The sequence below is a fragment of the Lissotriton helveticus genome, chromosome 1_1 (assembly GCF_964261635.1).
Source record: "Lissotriton helveticus chromosome 1_1, aLisHel1.1, whole genome shotgun sequence".
NCBI classification, from domain to species: Eukaryota; Metazoa; Chordata; class Amphibia; order Caudata; family Salamandridae; genus Lissotriton; species Lissotriton helveticus.
This window is the reverse complement of record NC_136057.1, coordinates 2051065207-2051081740: the sequence shown is the minus strand read 5'-3', so window position 1 is coordinate 2051081740 and position 16534 is coordinate 2051065207. Positions and strand designations below refer to the sequence as shown.

General features: G+C 47.9%; 1 protein-coding gene across 1 annotated transcript in view; it reads right to left on the bottom strand.

Moving 5' to 3' along the window:
* LOC144766461 (vitellogenin-1-like) overlaps positions 1 to 16534 on the bottom strand; it is a 1095729-nt gene that overhangs the window by 34235 nt on the left and 1044960 nt on the right. The window lies entirely within an intron of this gene.

Genomic DNA, 16534 nt, shown 5'->3' with positions numbered 1-16534 from the left:
TGGTCAACACACTTTAGAATACATGATTGCTTGCAATTAACACCTGTCTCTAATTTTCTGCATACAATCTAGTTGTAACATCATTAATCACTTACAATAAGATGATTTATCCACATACCACAGTAATTACAGCTTAGTTGAAGCATGACAGTGCCTGCTACCAAAAATAGCAGGAACCTTAAATGAGATCTTTCGGATCAGAAGCTAACTATTCAGATTTCTTCCCTCTAACATTATAGCTTGCAATTAGTTTAGTGTTTAAAATGTTGTTTATTGCACTGCTGTGATTTAATACATAGAAGCACCAGTCAACGACTGGGTTTTCCAAACATTCTAAAGTGAAAAGGTAGTTTTATACAGAATTAATGAAAAGTAATTCAGAGTACGTGTTTGCAAAAAATGACAAGCTGTTAATGAGTGTGTTCACAGTAGAGTACACATTTAATCTACATTGAGCTCAATTCAATAACTGCATTTTGTAGTACATAAAAGCAGTACTACTTTATTTACTACAAAATGCAATTCACAAACCTACAGATGTAAACCACCATCTCCACCTCTCCTATCTTTTCTATATGGAGGCCCTCACATATGTACGTTTGCTACTTAGTAGGACCGGAGAAGTGGCTGCAAAGAGGAGCATACTAACTGCTAAATAGGAGGGGTTAAAGGAGCAATAAGCAGGGATTTAGGTAAAACTAAGGAGGGTGTTGGTAAGAGACATACAGTCACCCACAAAAGAGAAAATTCATTGCTATTCACGAACTGCAGTTCGAAAATGACTACAGCCAAAAAGGACACAAAACAGTAGTACATTTACTCCTGCTCAGAGCAAGAGTAAGTTCAGCACCACACATGACCAACCACCATACTGCTAAACCATCCCGTAGATCATAATGGAGGTAATGAAGGTAGGAAATAATGTTAAATCAAATATATAGCCAAAAGTAGAAAAGTTGCTCAAAAGTGTAAGAGTAAACTTACATGTGTAATTTACAAGTGTACGTTTCCTTTGCGAATAACCCTGATTATCTGCAAGAACAAGCTTCCTCCTTTGGAGAATAACGAGACAAGGATTTCTTGGGGATCCAAGGTTTTGATAAAAGTGTAACTAAGTGTTAGAAGGAATACATCAGCCTGTATTTAATGTAAAAAGTATATTGCAAGTCACCTTGGAGTTCAGGCACATTATAAAGCAACTCAGCTTTCATTCTTGCTCCTCTATTTGGTCATGGAACTCTTAAGTGACTTACACTGTTTTTATAGAGTATGATAATAGGCATTTTCTCTTCTATAACTCCTGGGTTTCAAATTCTGGTATCGATTGTGGTAAAATATCAGGACCAATAGAGAAATCTGAAGGCAAACCTGAGATAAATATGCACGTTTCTGAATTTTCGAAATTATGTTGCGGACATTGTGACTGTACTCAAAGTTTTTATCGTATTGAAATGTTGGTCTGTCTAAGTTCAATCATATTTTAACTTTCAAGCTAAATACTAAAACCTCCCTGGATCATTTCCATAGGCACTAATGGACTAGAGGTACTTAATCTTCTAAATTGCAGAGGGTATGTAAACGTATTCCATACCACAGATGTGTGTACATAATTTGCAGAGTAAAATTTGATTGAAGTTGAAGGACGTTATGGTGTAAATTAGGAAAATTACTCAAAAATCTCTTCAAGGGATTTCTCAAAAACGTATCTTTGTCAATTCTCTAACAGAAGCCCTCAAAAATTGTGCAGTTTCATTGAGGAGCATTGAAATTTCTAACCGAAACAACCCAGTTTTTTTATTTGGCTGCCTCAACTGTCTGAAATTATATGGATTTGCATGTGGAGAAATAATCTATATGTTTCAGTGTTTAAAATATGTAAAGATGAAGGATCTGAACCTGACAGATTTATTGTTTAATTATTTTACAATGCCTTTCCTGAATCTGATCTACAAGATGTGTGGGCGGGGATAATCCCTCAATCACCAATTTTTGATTCACCCTCTAAAATATTATTCCTTTTTCTTCATGTCAATGGATTTTGATCTGCTCATATATTTGTAATGCATAAAGCATACATGCAGTGAAACTTTCAAGTTTTTGTTGGGGCAAGTTTCATGTGATCCCAGCACCCTCCATATGAACATGAGCGATTGACATATCATTACACAAATATTAGGGTTTTCGTTCCACAGTTAAGGAACAAATAATTATTTTTAGTTGTTTAGTGCAAAATTATACATGTTTGCCTTGGCATGCCTTTGTAGTAGTTTTATATGAGGCTGTTACAGTTCACGATACACGACGTAGCAAAATAATCAAATTATCTTTCAGAAATGAAAACGATGCAGAGTATTTGTTGTAAGGAGAGTGCCATATGCATCAGCGGGCGCCGCTGCGGCTGTTTTTGCCTTTGTCTTGCCTAACATTTGTGCCTGTTTTATAACTTTTCTTTCCTTGTTTTCCTTGTTTTGCTGATATATTGTGCCCGTTCTGTTTAACTTGTTACTTCCCCCGTGTTGTGGTTTCCTTCCTTGCTGCCCGCCTACCTCGCCGCCCTCCGCCCTCCCTTCCCGCCACCGCCGCTTTGCCCCGCCCCTTTTTCTATTCTGTACCCTCCCCGCTCCCGCCTCCCAGCTGCTCCGCCCACCCGCGCACTTGGCCTTAAATGGCGACCGTGCGACGCAGGGGAGTGTGACCCACTTGTGGGACACCCCCGCGCCGCACGGCCACCAGCTGCTGCGTGTGCCCCTTGCCTGCCCCTGTGTCGCTGCTGCCTCGTTCGGCCGATTGCCGGCGGGCGCCGCTGCGGCTGTTTTTGCCTTTGTCTTGCCTAACATTTGTGCCTGTTTTATAACTTTTCTTTCCTTGTTTTCCTTGTTTTGCTGATATATTGTGCCCGTTCTGTTTAACTTGTTACTTCCCCCGTGTTGTGGTTTCCTTCCTTGCTGCCCGCCTACCTCGCCGCCCTCCGCCCTCCCTTCCCGCCACCGCCGCTTTGCCCCGCCCCTTTTTCTATTCTGTACCCTCCCCGCTCCCGCCTCCCAGCTGCTCCGCCCACCCGCGCACTTGGCCTTAAATGGCGACCGTGCGACGCAGGTGAGTGTGACCCACTTGTGGGACACCCCCGCGCCGCACGGCCACCAGCTGCTGCGTGTGCCCCTTGCCTGCCCCTGTGTCGCTGCTGCCTCGTTCGGCCGATTGCCGGCGGGCGCCGCTGCGGCTGTTTTTGCCTTTGTCTTGCCTAACATTTGTGCCTGTTTTATAACTTTTCTTTCCTTGTTTTCCTTGTTTTGCTGATATATTGTGCCCGTTCTGTTTAACTTGTTACTTCCCCCGTGTTGTGGTTTCCTTCCTTGCTGCCCGCCTACCTCGCCGCCCTCCGCCCTCCCTTCCCGCCACCGCCGCTTTGCCCCGCCCCTTTTTCTATTCTGTACCCTCCCCGCTCCCGCCTCCCAGCTGCTCCGCCCACCCGCGCACTTGGCCTTAAATGGCGACCGTGCGACGCAGGTGAGTGTGACCCACTTGTGGGACACCCCCGCGCCGCACGGCCACCAGCTGCTGCGTGTGCCCCTTGCCTGCCCCTGTGTCGCTGCTGCCTCGTTCGGCCGATTGCCGGCGGGCGCCGCTGCGGCTGTTTTTGCCTTTGTCTTGCCTAACATTTGTGCCTGTTTTATAACTTTTCTTTCCTTGTTTTCCTTGTTTTGCTGATATATTGTGCCCGTTCTGTTTAACTTGTTACTTCCCCCGTGTTGTGGTTTCCTTCCTTGCTGCCCGCCTACCTCGCCGCCCTCCGCCCTCCCTTCCCGCCACCGCCGCTTTGCCCCGCCCCTTTTTCTATTCTGTACCCTCCCCGCTCCCGCCTCCCAGCTGCTCCGCCCACCCGCGCACTTGGCCTTAAATGGCGACCGTGCGACGCAGGTGAGTGTGACCCACTTGTGGGACACCCCCGCGCCGCACGGCCACCAGCTGCTGCGTGTGCCCCTTGCCTGCCCCTGTGTCGCTGCTGCCTCGTTCGGCCGATTGCCGGCGGGCGCCGCTGCGGCTGTTTTTGCCTTTGTCTTGCCTAACATTTGTGCCTGTTTTATAACTTTTCTTTCCTTGTTTTCCTTGTTTTGCTGATATATTGTGCCCGTTCTGTTTAACTTGTTACTTCCCCCGTGTTGTGGTTTCCTTCCTTGCTGCCCGCCTACCTCGCCGCCCTCCGCCCTCCCTTCCCGCCACCGCCGCTTTGCCCCGCCCCTTTTTCTATTCTGTACCCTCCCCGCTCCCGCCTCCCAGCTGCTCCGCCCACCCGCGCACTTCGCCTTAAATGGCGACCGTGCGAACGCGCAGCGGTCACGCGCAGCGGGCGCGCCGATTGTGCGCCGAAGGCGCGCCAAAGGTAAGCCCGTCCGCGACCGGATCGCGACCAGCGCCAGGACCCCTGGCCCCCGAAGACCCCGACCGACCCGCCTGACGTACTCCGCCGCCACCCTCACCGCACTCAACACCGGCCGACTCCCAGATTGCCATCAAGCCTCTCCACGACAAACCCACGGACCCTTCAGCTGCCACGCCTGCAAGTTCACCTGCACCCGGACCAGCCTCGCACCAGCACCCGCCAAGCCGAACACCAGCAGCACCCACCTCAAGTGCATCCTGCTCAACACCCGCTCCGTCCACAGACACGCCATCGAACTCTGGAACCTCCTCGACACCACAGCTCCAGACGTTGCCTTCCTCACGGAGACCTGGATGAACGCCTCTTCAGCTCCCGACATCGCCATCGCCATCCCAGAAGGCTACAAGATCGTCCGGAGGGACCGAAACGCCAACCAGATGGGAGGAGGCATCGCCATCATCCACAGGAACACCATCCGTCTCACGACCAGCACCGACAACTCCCTGACCAGCGCCGAACACCTGCATTTCCAGATCCACACCAACCCGAACACCACCCTCAGAGGCACTCTGATCTACCGACCCCCTGGCCCACGCACACAATTCAGCGAGGACATCGCCGACTTCGTCAGCCCGCATGCCCTCCCCTCCGCTGACTACATCCTCCTGGGAGACCTCAACTTCCATCTGGAGAACAACAACGACCGCAACACCAGCACCCTGCTCGCCAACCTCGCCAACCTGGGACTCAAGCAACTGGTGTCCACCCCCACCCACCTCGCCGGACACACACTCGACGCTGTCTTCTCATCCAGCAAGGACATCGACTTCAGCCACGCCACAGAGCTTCAATGGACGGACCACAGCTGCGTCCACTTCACCTTCAAGAAAACAACGACCCTCCACCACCACCAACAGGCCGCCCACAGAAGCTGGAACAAGATCACAGCAGACCAGCTCGCCACCTCCCTGAGCCAGCACCCTCCTGCCAGCTCAGCGAACCCCAGCCAGGCCGCCGACAACCTCACGAAGTGGATCAGCAACTGCGCGGACGAACTCGCCCCACTGAGGACCCCGCCCAGCAGACCCGGCAGCAAGAAAGCCCCATGGTTCACCGACGAACTCAAGAGCTCCAAGAAGAACTGCCGAGCCCTCGAGAAAGTCTGGAAAAGGGAACCGACACCGGACAACAGGACCTCCTACAAACTTGCCACCCGGAAACACCACCAGCTGATCCGCGCCGCCAAGAAAACAGCATTCAAGGACCGGTTGGACAACAACGCACACAACTGCAAGGAACTCTTCAACATCGTCAAAGAGCTCTCCAACCCCAGCGCAGGAAACAACGACATCACCCCATCACAAGACCTCTGCAACTCCCTGGCTTCATACTTCCACAACAAGATCGCGGATATACACAACAGCTTCAACAACCAACCTACGCACACCACGACCGAACAACCTCCCCCCACCACCACCCTCCACGCCTGGACCCCGATCAGCACCGAAGACACCATCCGCACGATGAACTCCATCCACTCCGGATCACCGACCGACCCCTGCCCTCACCACGTCTTCAACAAGGCCGACGCCGTCATCGCACCCCACCTGCGAGACATCATCAACACATCCTTCGACACCACCATCTTCCCCGAAAGCTGGAAACACGCCGAACTCAGCGCTCTGCTCAAGAAACCAACAGCGGACCCCACCGACCTCAAGAATTACCGCCCCATCTCGCTCCTCCCGTTTCCAGCCAAAGTCATCGAGAAGACCGTCAACAAGCAGATGGCCGCCTTCCTCGAGACGAACGGATCCCTCGACCCCTCACAGTCCGGCTTCAGAGCCAACCACAGCACCGAGACCGCCCTCATCGCCGCCACCGATGACATCCGAGCCCTGATGGACAACGGAGAAACAGCGGCCCTCATCCTCCTGGACCTCTCCGCGGCTTTCGACACGGTCTGCCACCGCACCCTAGTACGGCGCCTCAGCTACGTCGGAATCCAGGACAAGGCGCTGGAATGGATCATCTCCTTCCTCGACGGGAGAACACAGAGAGTCCGCCTACCACCGTACAAGTCAGAGGCCTCCGAAGTCATCTGCGGCGTCCCCCAAGGATCATCTCTGAGCCCCACCCTCTTCAACGTCTACATGAGCCCCCTCGCGGCCATCGTACGCAAACACAACCTCAACATAATCTCCTACGCCGACGACACCCAGCTGATCCTCTCCTTGACCAACGACCCCGCCGCCGCCAGAGCCAACCTGCACGAAGGGATGAAAGAGGTTGCCGAGTGGATGACGACCAGCCGCCTGAAACTGAACTCGGACAAGACGGAAGTCCTCATCCTGGGCTCCTCTCCTTCCGCCTGGGACGACTCCTGGTGGCCTCCCGCCCTGGGCACCGCACCCAAACCGACAGACCATGCACGCAACCTGGGCTTCACCCTGGACTCCTCCCTCTCCATGACCAGGCAAGTCAACAACGTCTCCTCGGCATGCTTCAACATCCTACGCATGCTACGGAAGATCTTCTGGTGGATCCCCACCGAGACCAGGAAGACCGTCACCCAGGCCCTCGTCACCAGCCGACTGGACTACGGCAACGCCCTCTACGCCGGCACCACCGCCAAGCTCCAGAAGAGACTCCAGCGGATCCAGAACGCCTCAGCCAGACTCATCCTCGACATCCCACGAACCAGCCACATCTCCGGACATCTGAGGGACCTTCACTGGCTCCCCGTCAACAAAAGAATCACCTTCCGCCTCCTCACCCACGCACACAAAGCCCTACACGACCAAGGCCCGAGCTACCTCAACAGCCGAGTCAACTTCTACGCTCCCAAACGCCACCTCCGATCAGCCAACCACGCCCTCGCCGCCGTCCCCCGCATCCGAAGAGCGACCACAGGAGGAAGGTCCTTCTCCTACCTGGCCGCCAAGACCTGGAACTCCCTCCCGACCGACCTGCGCCTGACCCAAGACCACCTCTCCTTCAGGAAGAAGCTGAAGACCTGGCTGTTCGAGCAGTAGCGGCTTCCCCTCCCCCCCCCCCCCCCCCCAGCGCCTTGAGACCCTACGGGTATGTAGCGCGCTTTATAAATGTCATTGATTGATTGATTGATTGTGTTCTGATGGGACCTCTGTGCGGTTATAAAAAACTGAACAATGGTCATAATTATAGTTTCTGTTTCTGTCTGTCAAAACCTGTAGCCATTATTATTATACCAGTCACACGTCTGACCATTATTTGGCTAAAGAGAAGAACAGCTGTAATCATATCACCAAGACACGCAATTTAGAAAATATTCCTTCAGTAAATAAGGATGAGGCAATTAAACAATGTCATGTTTTTATATGCAGTCTTAATCGGCAGAAAGGGTTATTGTCTCACAATGGCTGAGCACAGTAAGAACAAGATGCTCGAGACAGCTATTTCTGCCAAGAAAGTGGCCTTGGCTATTGGTAAATCCAGATCTGTAAGCAATGATGGTTTATTTACAGAAACGTGCACAGTCTATGTACTTGAAAACATTTCTATATAATTGTTCTAAAGAACCTGTCAGCTTACGTGGTGTTAGTCTATGATATCTCTTTGCATGAAAAATGAAAGAATATGTGACTCCCGTGGCTCAAATTTACTAAAGTAGCGTACAGCAGGGAAGAATGATCTCTTACATGAAAAAGGTATTCTTTGTAGGAATTATTCCCTCATTCTGTCTCAGAACCTCTTTGTACCATAATAATGCTAATGTATACAAGGGGGCATGCCTGGGCAGTGAATGTTTTTTTCTAAAATAACCAGGGCCTCATTTACGATATTTTGACACACAGCAACGCAGCAAGCCTTCCTGCTGCACTGGTGTGCATCAAAATAAAAGGGCAAGAATGCACCACATCTACAAGATACAGAGCATTCCTGTCCGTCTCCCCAGCGCCGGCGCACAAAAAACAGCCATGGGCCAACTCAGACACCCTTGAGCCATGGTGCAAGGGTGCCTGGGTTGCAGTGCAGGGATGCGTGTTGTTTTGCAGAAAGGGACACCATCCTGCACAAAAACAATAATTAACCCCTTGGGCGCGGCCGCGATTCTGCGCCTGTGCGTCACATTCCGATCGTGGGTGCGGTCATGACGGCCAGGAGCCGTCATCAGCACACGAGCACTGTGTGCCATGACGGCTCCAGGCCGTCATCAGCATGGAAGGGGTTAATGGAGTTTTCTCCTTCTATGTGTGCTGCAAAATGCAACACACGTAGAAAGAGCAAAAAGGAGGAAAACGGAAAGCCACTTCTGCTTTGGATTCGGAAACATTCCACGGTTTAAAACACTTTTAAAATTTGAGAATGTGTCAGGCTGCATGAATGTTGCATGGGAACACCCACAGTAAGACCCATGGGATGCCCCTTTTACAGAGATGAATATGTGAAAGGGGCCCATATTTATAAGGCCATGAAAAGTCATGCAGGGTGTCTTAACATGGACTTCTAAATATGGGCAGGCACACTGCGCTGCCATTGCATCTAAAAACAGTGACGCACTGGTGGTGCAATGGGCTTGTAAATGAGGCCACAGCCACAGGTTCCTGTGCCCAAAGAAGCCGGCAGTTAGCTTGTCAGGAGTGCACAACGGCAAGGCCGCATAGTCTTGGTTCCACCGAATGCATCTTTCTTCCACCACTATAAACACAGGTTGGAGCGAGAGCGACAGAGTTGAGGCCACTTGAGGAGCTGAAGATGCTGGTACTGGAGCAAAGTGAGTTGGAGCAGCAAGTGGTGAGCAGGGGGTTGTCGTGGTGGTTCGCACTCACTGTCTGCTGACTCTGCCCCCCCCGGACCATTGGGAGCACCGGAAGCAGCAGGTATCCCATGCTGGGCAGGGGCACTGGCATTTTGCCGTCACTGTTACATCCTGCCAACTTCTCCTGCCCCATCCCTGCCTTGCTTCACTTCCTCAGCTTTGTTGCTCCAATCCGGAGATGCTGAGGCAGAGGTGTGGGTGGCAGACTCAGTGCTCGGAGCTGCGGGGGCCATCCGTTCAATCAAAAGTCGCCAAAATGAGGCTTGCAAACTGGTGTGGCCACCCATAGTTGCCTGCCCACGCTCACTTGCTCAGCCCAGCTCACCTGCACAGGTCCTCGTTTGGTACCAGCCCACCATTGCATATGTTGCCCCACCCCTCAACCTCCCCGTAATAGCAGAGCGAAAATAACACTGGGACTGGAGTTTTGGAGGCTTGGAGTTGGGGTCTTCCTTCCTCCCAGGATACCCCCATTTCTACCTCATACTGCGGCTATGGCTGGGGGTATATTTGTCACAAAAAAGGGGGAAATTTGATCCCGCACCCCCAAACCTACAAGGAAGGGTAAAAGGCTAAACAAGGGATGAGTAACCAACGGAGGCGGCTTGTGATGAATGAAAGGTGGAGTAGTAGTACTAAGCCATAGCCACAACACAATGTGGTCCGGAAGGCTTAAGAAAGAAACAGCAAAAACCCACAAGAAGCAAAACAAAGAAGCCCCTAAAGCATCTACCGATGCAGGGATTGCATCCTCATTATCACCCTCCTCGGCACCATTACCCTCACCCTTGGGGGATTTAGCCTCTCTCTTGCCAGGTGTCAGAACAGGGTTTTATCTCCCCAGGCTGCACTTCTGAGACAGATACAACAGCACTCCTCGACCCTTCAAATAAATAACACAACACGTTAGATAAAACAATATCTGACGCAAAAAAGAGGACCCTTAGAGATTATCTTAAGAAATGCGGACCCACATCCTCAGCCCTAACCAAATTTAACAGACAAATGCCCCTGCCAATGCAACCTCTACAAATATGTTCAAGAGTAGGCTCAGTACTAATCAAAGTGCAGGCCATGATCCATGAACAGCCTTATAACTAGGCCACAAGTACATCTTCTGCCACCCACCTTAAAGGGGACAAGCATTCTACCCCAGCAATTTTTAGGTCAAGATTAGCTATACAGTTAGGAGAGACTCTCGTCGCTTGTCACTAGTTCCTCAAACCAAGAAGGAACTAAGTTCTTGGCCAATCACTATCTCAAGTGACGATCCTACTATAAGTCTGTGGTCATCTTTGCAACAGGACAACAACTCTCACACTAACAACACAATAACCCCTGGAAATAAGAACACCTTTAGTCCTCAAGCTGTGAAATGGGCTAGGACTTCACCAGGCAATATTAAACTACTCACTCTAACAACCCTTCACGCCTTTCCACCACAAGACCTCTGAAATAAAGCCAGGAAAACCCAATGAACACTCCCTTCTGGACCTATCTTTCTTTAAGACAGAATTTAATAGGACAGCAGACACGCATGAAGGTTGTGACTTGGTAGCCACTGAGCCAATTGCCCCCTGGCCTCAACGTTTGCAAACCTTACAATCTACAGTGACTGCATTAAATTACCACTCTGACAAGTTGACTTTTCAAATACACTAGCAGTATTCAATTATAATAGCACAATCTAATGCCAACACAGCACAAGCAATAATTAACAGACTGTCGTTCCTACCACAGTTTCTTACTTTCGTCCTGACAGAAATCAGGAAATTACGAACAGGTTTGAAAATTCAGCCGTTCTCCCTGTGTCCACATTCAAATTATTTAACCACTCAGACAGTCGACAAAGTGCTCTGTACAAAGCAAAAAAAAACCAATAAAGGACACAAGGATCTAACAGTAAATGCTGATACTCCACCTTCTGATGCACCAGCCACAGTGCTGCTTCTTGACATTCAATTGATACCCAAGAAGCATAGAATCCCTCAACAATTCAAAATGCTCAATAAGAATAAAACAGCATTAAAAACAGGACTACAGATTGTGTCAAAGACAACGCCAACCTTGGATATTGGGGACGCCGGTCCTAAGACAGGAATCAAGATTAAATCTTCTCAAAAACAACGCCTGAGTAAAAGGGAAAAAAAAGACTGCAGAAAAAAACGCAACAAGAGCAGTACAGTGATCCCAAATATAATCAGTGGACCCTCCAAACTCAAAAAAGCAATACACGGTGTGGCTCAATCTGCACCGCAAGTACTGATAGCTGCTCTTTTTTGTCACAACAATCCCCTCCAAAAATACCAGTAGGGCTGACATATAATGCGATACCAGTCTCTTGCCACCACAAAGAGTGTAGGCACTCACCTGGGCCAAGGCTGGGGGTGCCAGTGCACAACTCACAAACCTCGATTCTAGTAGAGCGAGAAAAGGTTTCAGAGCCAAACCCATATTCGCATCCTCAGTTCCTGGATTAGAAGCCCCAACAACTCCCACAGGTGTGCTGAACTCCCCTTATCAGACTAAAAAAAGGGAAGCTACAGAAGAGTATAATGACAGATTTAAGCTAAGCGGTAAGGAGAATCTCCGAATAACATTCGTAAAGAATTTGGACCTGGGAAATATGGGTAAAATTACTTCCAACAAAGTGCCCTATTAAGTCCAAGGCAAACAAGCTGAATATATGCAAAGACTCACCCTTAATCATAGGAGAATTGATCTATCACAGACAAAGGACAAGAGTAATCACATGGCCATCGGTCAGGATCTCACCACAACAAATTTAAAAGCCAAACTGTGATTTATCCCGGAATACTTCACTCAAGGACCACATGACATCTTAAACAGAGGGAACATCCTTAAACTGTTCAAATCCATTCCTGAATTGCATCACATTGAATCCAGTGATATAACATCTATCTAATTGAAACCCACCAGAGGTAAACAAATCACAGAATTAACATTAATTACTTTTGTATCAGTAGCAACCAAAGAGTAGGTAGTTTCAAGGTTTGATCAATTCAACAAATGGGGAATTAAAATATTTTTTCAAACAGAACAACAGGTGCGCTTCGGTACATGCAATCCCTCTGGCCCGATCAGTCAACATGGGACCACCACCATGCTCAAAGTCGACCTCCAGCAAGAATAATTCAATCAGAAACTGAGGAGCCTAAAATCACGAAGGCTGATTGGGCTTAGTTGCCAGAGGCCCTGGCCGGGGGAAACCACGACTGAATTAGCACTCAACCTGGCCTCTCAGTGTGTTTGTGGAACATTAATGGCCTCATCAATGAACTCCAATCATTAGACGCAATGATGTTCTTATGATGTTCTTAAAACACCACAAGGTCATACTATTGCCGGAAACATGGTTCGAGGTCAGTCTTCCAATAGAAGGATACTTGGAAGTCACACATGTTCAGTAGACCCAGGGGTGGTCTCTCAATCTACACAGCTGGCAAGCTAAATCCCAACATCGAGCAACTAATATTCGAGGAAGGCTGGATCTCTGGCACACGATCAGAATCTTTAAACCCACTGTACAACTGCTCCTGATTAACGTACACATCTGACCTAGCCCTATGGAGAAAAAATACAAGTTTGACCATTTGATCTGGATCTTGTATAAATTACCAAGTGATTACGGAAGAACTGCCAGTTTAATATCCGGTGATTATATCATAAAATGTATTCCAAGTCCCCCTGAAGAACATGATGTAATATGGTCACAGATCTTGGAGCAAGTAAAGCCAACTGGTAACAAACATAGTAAACCCGGTAAATACATGGTAGTACAAACTAGTATTTTGGGTTGCACAATTCTGAAATGCTTTGCTATGGACAGTCCTCCAAATTGGACAAGAACAAATGACTGCACTCACTCCTTTCTTGATGACACCATCTGCAATAAGGAAATGCCCCCATTGATCAAAAACTACACCACTGCCATGCGAGAGACAGCAATCACCGACCCCAAGTGATCACCATAATATTTGATGTAGCACGGCACACCGGACAACAAGAGGAATTTACACAGAGAACTTCAAAAGGCTAAAATGGTCTGATCACATGATACCAACAATAATGACAAAATGAAGAGCGCTGCAAGGCGTAAGGAGTGTCAACGACATTTCGCTCATTACAACATGGGAGCTTTTCCATGTACTATCGGAAATATCAAAATAGGTAACACAATATTAACAACTGTGGAAATTAAGAAATTTAAATCCGTGCGCAATTCCACACTTAGACAGGCACGGAGGCATCTAGGAGATGACCATCTACTCAACACATGTAAGTATGCCCAAAAGGCAGTTAGGCAAGCAATCCTTCTAGAGAATGAAAAATGCTCTGAGCAGTTCTGGATAAAATTAGTATACGAGAGTAAAAACCATAACTCCAAGTTTTTTTGGTCCCTTGTCAACGGGAAAACACATAACCAGGGAGGACAAAGTAGTGCAAACATTCGGAAAGACGAATGGGTATCTTTTTTAACGACCCACTTAAAAAAACTGTGGAAAAAAGAAGGTTCACTGGTTAAACCTTCAACTCCGGCTCTTCAGACTAACCTAAGTCAATCGTAGCTCCCCCTAGATATAATTCAAACTGGGACGTATGAGCAACTCGTAAAATTGAACATCAGGACGCCATTGGTAATCACCCTCAAATCACCCCCCAGCAAGAAGAGCCCCCTCAACAGGTAACCAACACACTAGAAGCCCTAACATCTAGAACAGTATTAATTATAACTAAGGGCCACTAAGACAGAGCTCCTTGGCCAAATAGTTTAGCACAAGCTCTGTACAAACAAGATATCTACTTTTGGGCCAAACATCTGGCACCCTTATTCAGCTACTGCTGGGCAAATCAGCTCATACCGGAATCTTGGGGCAGAGCTAATATACACCCAATGTACAAAGATGCCAAGAGGTCAGACCCTAAAAACTACAAGATGATTACCCTTCTAGATGTTGAATCTAAATATTATGCTAAATTGATCCTTCAAAACCTGTTGTTCTGGGCCACGAAAAAACATCTTATAATTTTCAATCAGACAGGATTTGCGGCACCATCAGGAACCATTAAAAACGTGCTTGCAATATTGGTCATGTTGGATAAAGCGGTGGCCTCAGATCAATTGTACTGAGAGCATGCTCACTAACATGCCAGTGACTAAAGTCAAATCCTCATGCACTGCGTATGGGATGTTTGTACAATCCCATGCACACCTCAATGAGAGGTACACAGGCATACACATATTGGGAGAGGAGTTAGCCTAACAGCTAGGGCAGGTCAACCTCGAATCTGGGGAACCGGGTTTGAGTCCTCGCAGTGTCCCAGAAACTTTGCACTGGTGCTATTTGGGGCAGTGCGCTCCGGGACACCTGGAGCATGTTTGAACAGCCATCTTTCGTAAGCGCAGCACATGCAGCAGCACCCTACACCCCTGAGCAGTGAAGGCGCCCATCCCACTGGTGAGCATGGAAACAAGAGCCTGCATCAGAGCCTGTCACCCTTGTGGCAGCAGCGGATGAACCGCACTCCATATATGGTAACCGGATACATGCACTACCCCAGCATCATGAGGTGATGCATGTGTGATGTGTGTATAATCAATTGTATTGAGAGCATGCTCACTAACATGCCAATACATGCACGATATGGGGCATTAACTATGAAAGGCAGGCAACACAATGACATGCCAGGACCCATGCACTGTATACAGGTTGAGGAAACAATCATGGACATCATTGACTTGAGAGGACAGTGACTAAAGTCAAATCCTCATGTACTGCATATGGGATGTTTGTACAATCCTATGCACATCTGAAAAGAGGTCACACTCAATGAGAGGTACACAGGCATACAGATATTGGGAGAGGAGTTAGCCTAACAGCTAGGGAAGGTCGACCTCGAATCTGGGGAACCGGGTTCGAGTTTCGGCAATAATGCTGAATATCTTATGAATCTGGGCAAATCACTTATCTCACGTGCCGAACAAAAAAGTGAATGTGTCCTAATGTAACGCAACTGGTGCTCTGTAAAGCGCTCTGACACCCGATACCTTCGGGCCAAGTTCGCGCTATATAAAACTCCATAAAATAAAATAACATAAATAAATATCAATTGCACACATGGTTAGCTATCTAATAAGGGAGAAAATGCACACTCTCTGCATATGAAATTTGTACCCACTACTAATATTGTACAATGGATGTAACAGAAGACAGACAAGCACACCTATGCAAATGAGATATATATTCAGTCTATTGCGCATTGCATGTGCTACTTATGAGATGTATGTGCAGTCATAGACACCTTTACACAGAAAACCTAATACTGGACGGTCTGTGCTCAAGGTCCAATATGTCCAGCTCCATATTGTGGTGTGGCAGCGGTTGGAATAGTGTATGGAAATTAAATATAAGTTTATGTTAAAAAACTTTAGAAATACACTAAAAAGCCAAAGGTTACAGGGACGTTATAGTTAAGTTTAGGTTTGAGACTCACAAAACCGTGGAAATACAGCAATTATAATTATAGTTATCTCAAAGAACTAAAACTTGTGCCATAAGGTAACTATACCTCGCTCCCTCTCCATGCACTGCTAATTAGCCAACATCAGTCATGACATCTTTTATGAAATCCTTGATAATATCACTGTAACATTTCCAACAAAATTATTGCTGATAAAACTGTGCATGGCAGGGACATGGGTTACAGTTACACGAGATAGAGTTTCTTGAGATAAGTATGACTTTGGGCCTGATCGTAACCTTGGCTAAGGGGTTAGCAGAGTATTTATACCCGGCCCCCTTTTCTTTTTTGTGTTAGATTTTTGGTTGGGACACGGCTAAGGCAGAGTCTTAAGATGGCTGCCAACACTTTCTGGTTGAAGAGTTGCCAACCAATTAGGTCTCTGCACAAGATCGAGAGGATTCGCAGAGGGGGTGTCAGTTCTAGCCTGCCCTCGCTTTTTGCTCTTCATCCTCTATTCTTCAATTCAGTTTGAGAGCTTTACTAGAAAACCCTGACTAAGGTTGTGAATCGAAACCAAAAACACTGAGGAGTCTGTGTAAAAGTAATTTCCACCAGGGTGTTTTTAGAACTAATCTATTCAAGCACAACTAAATTAATAATGACAAGAAATTGCTGCTGAGTACCCGGCAGGCAGCACCCACTCTGCACTTGGTTTGTAAAACAAAGTAAGGCAAAGTACTGCAAAGTACTGCTTTTCATTAAGCGTTGGACCCAAGAGGGATAACATTTACTATTTCCACTCCAGTGTGTGCAACATATGGGAAAGCATTGGACTACGGAGGGGTCATGATTTCTATTCCCACCCT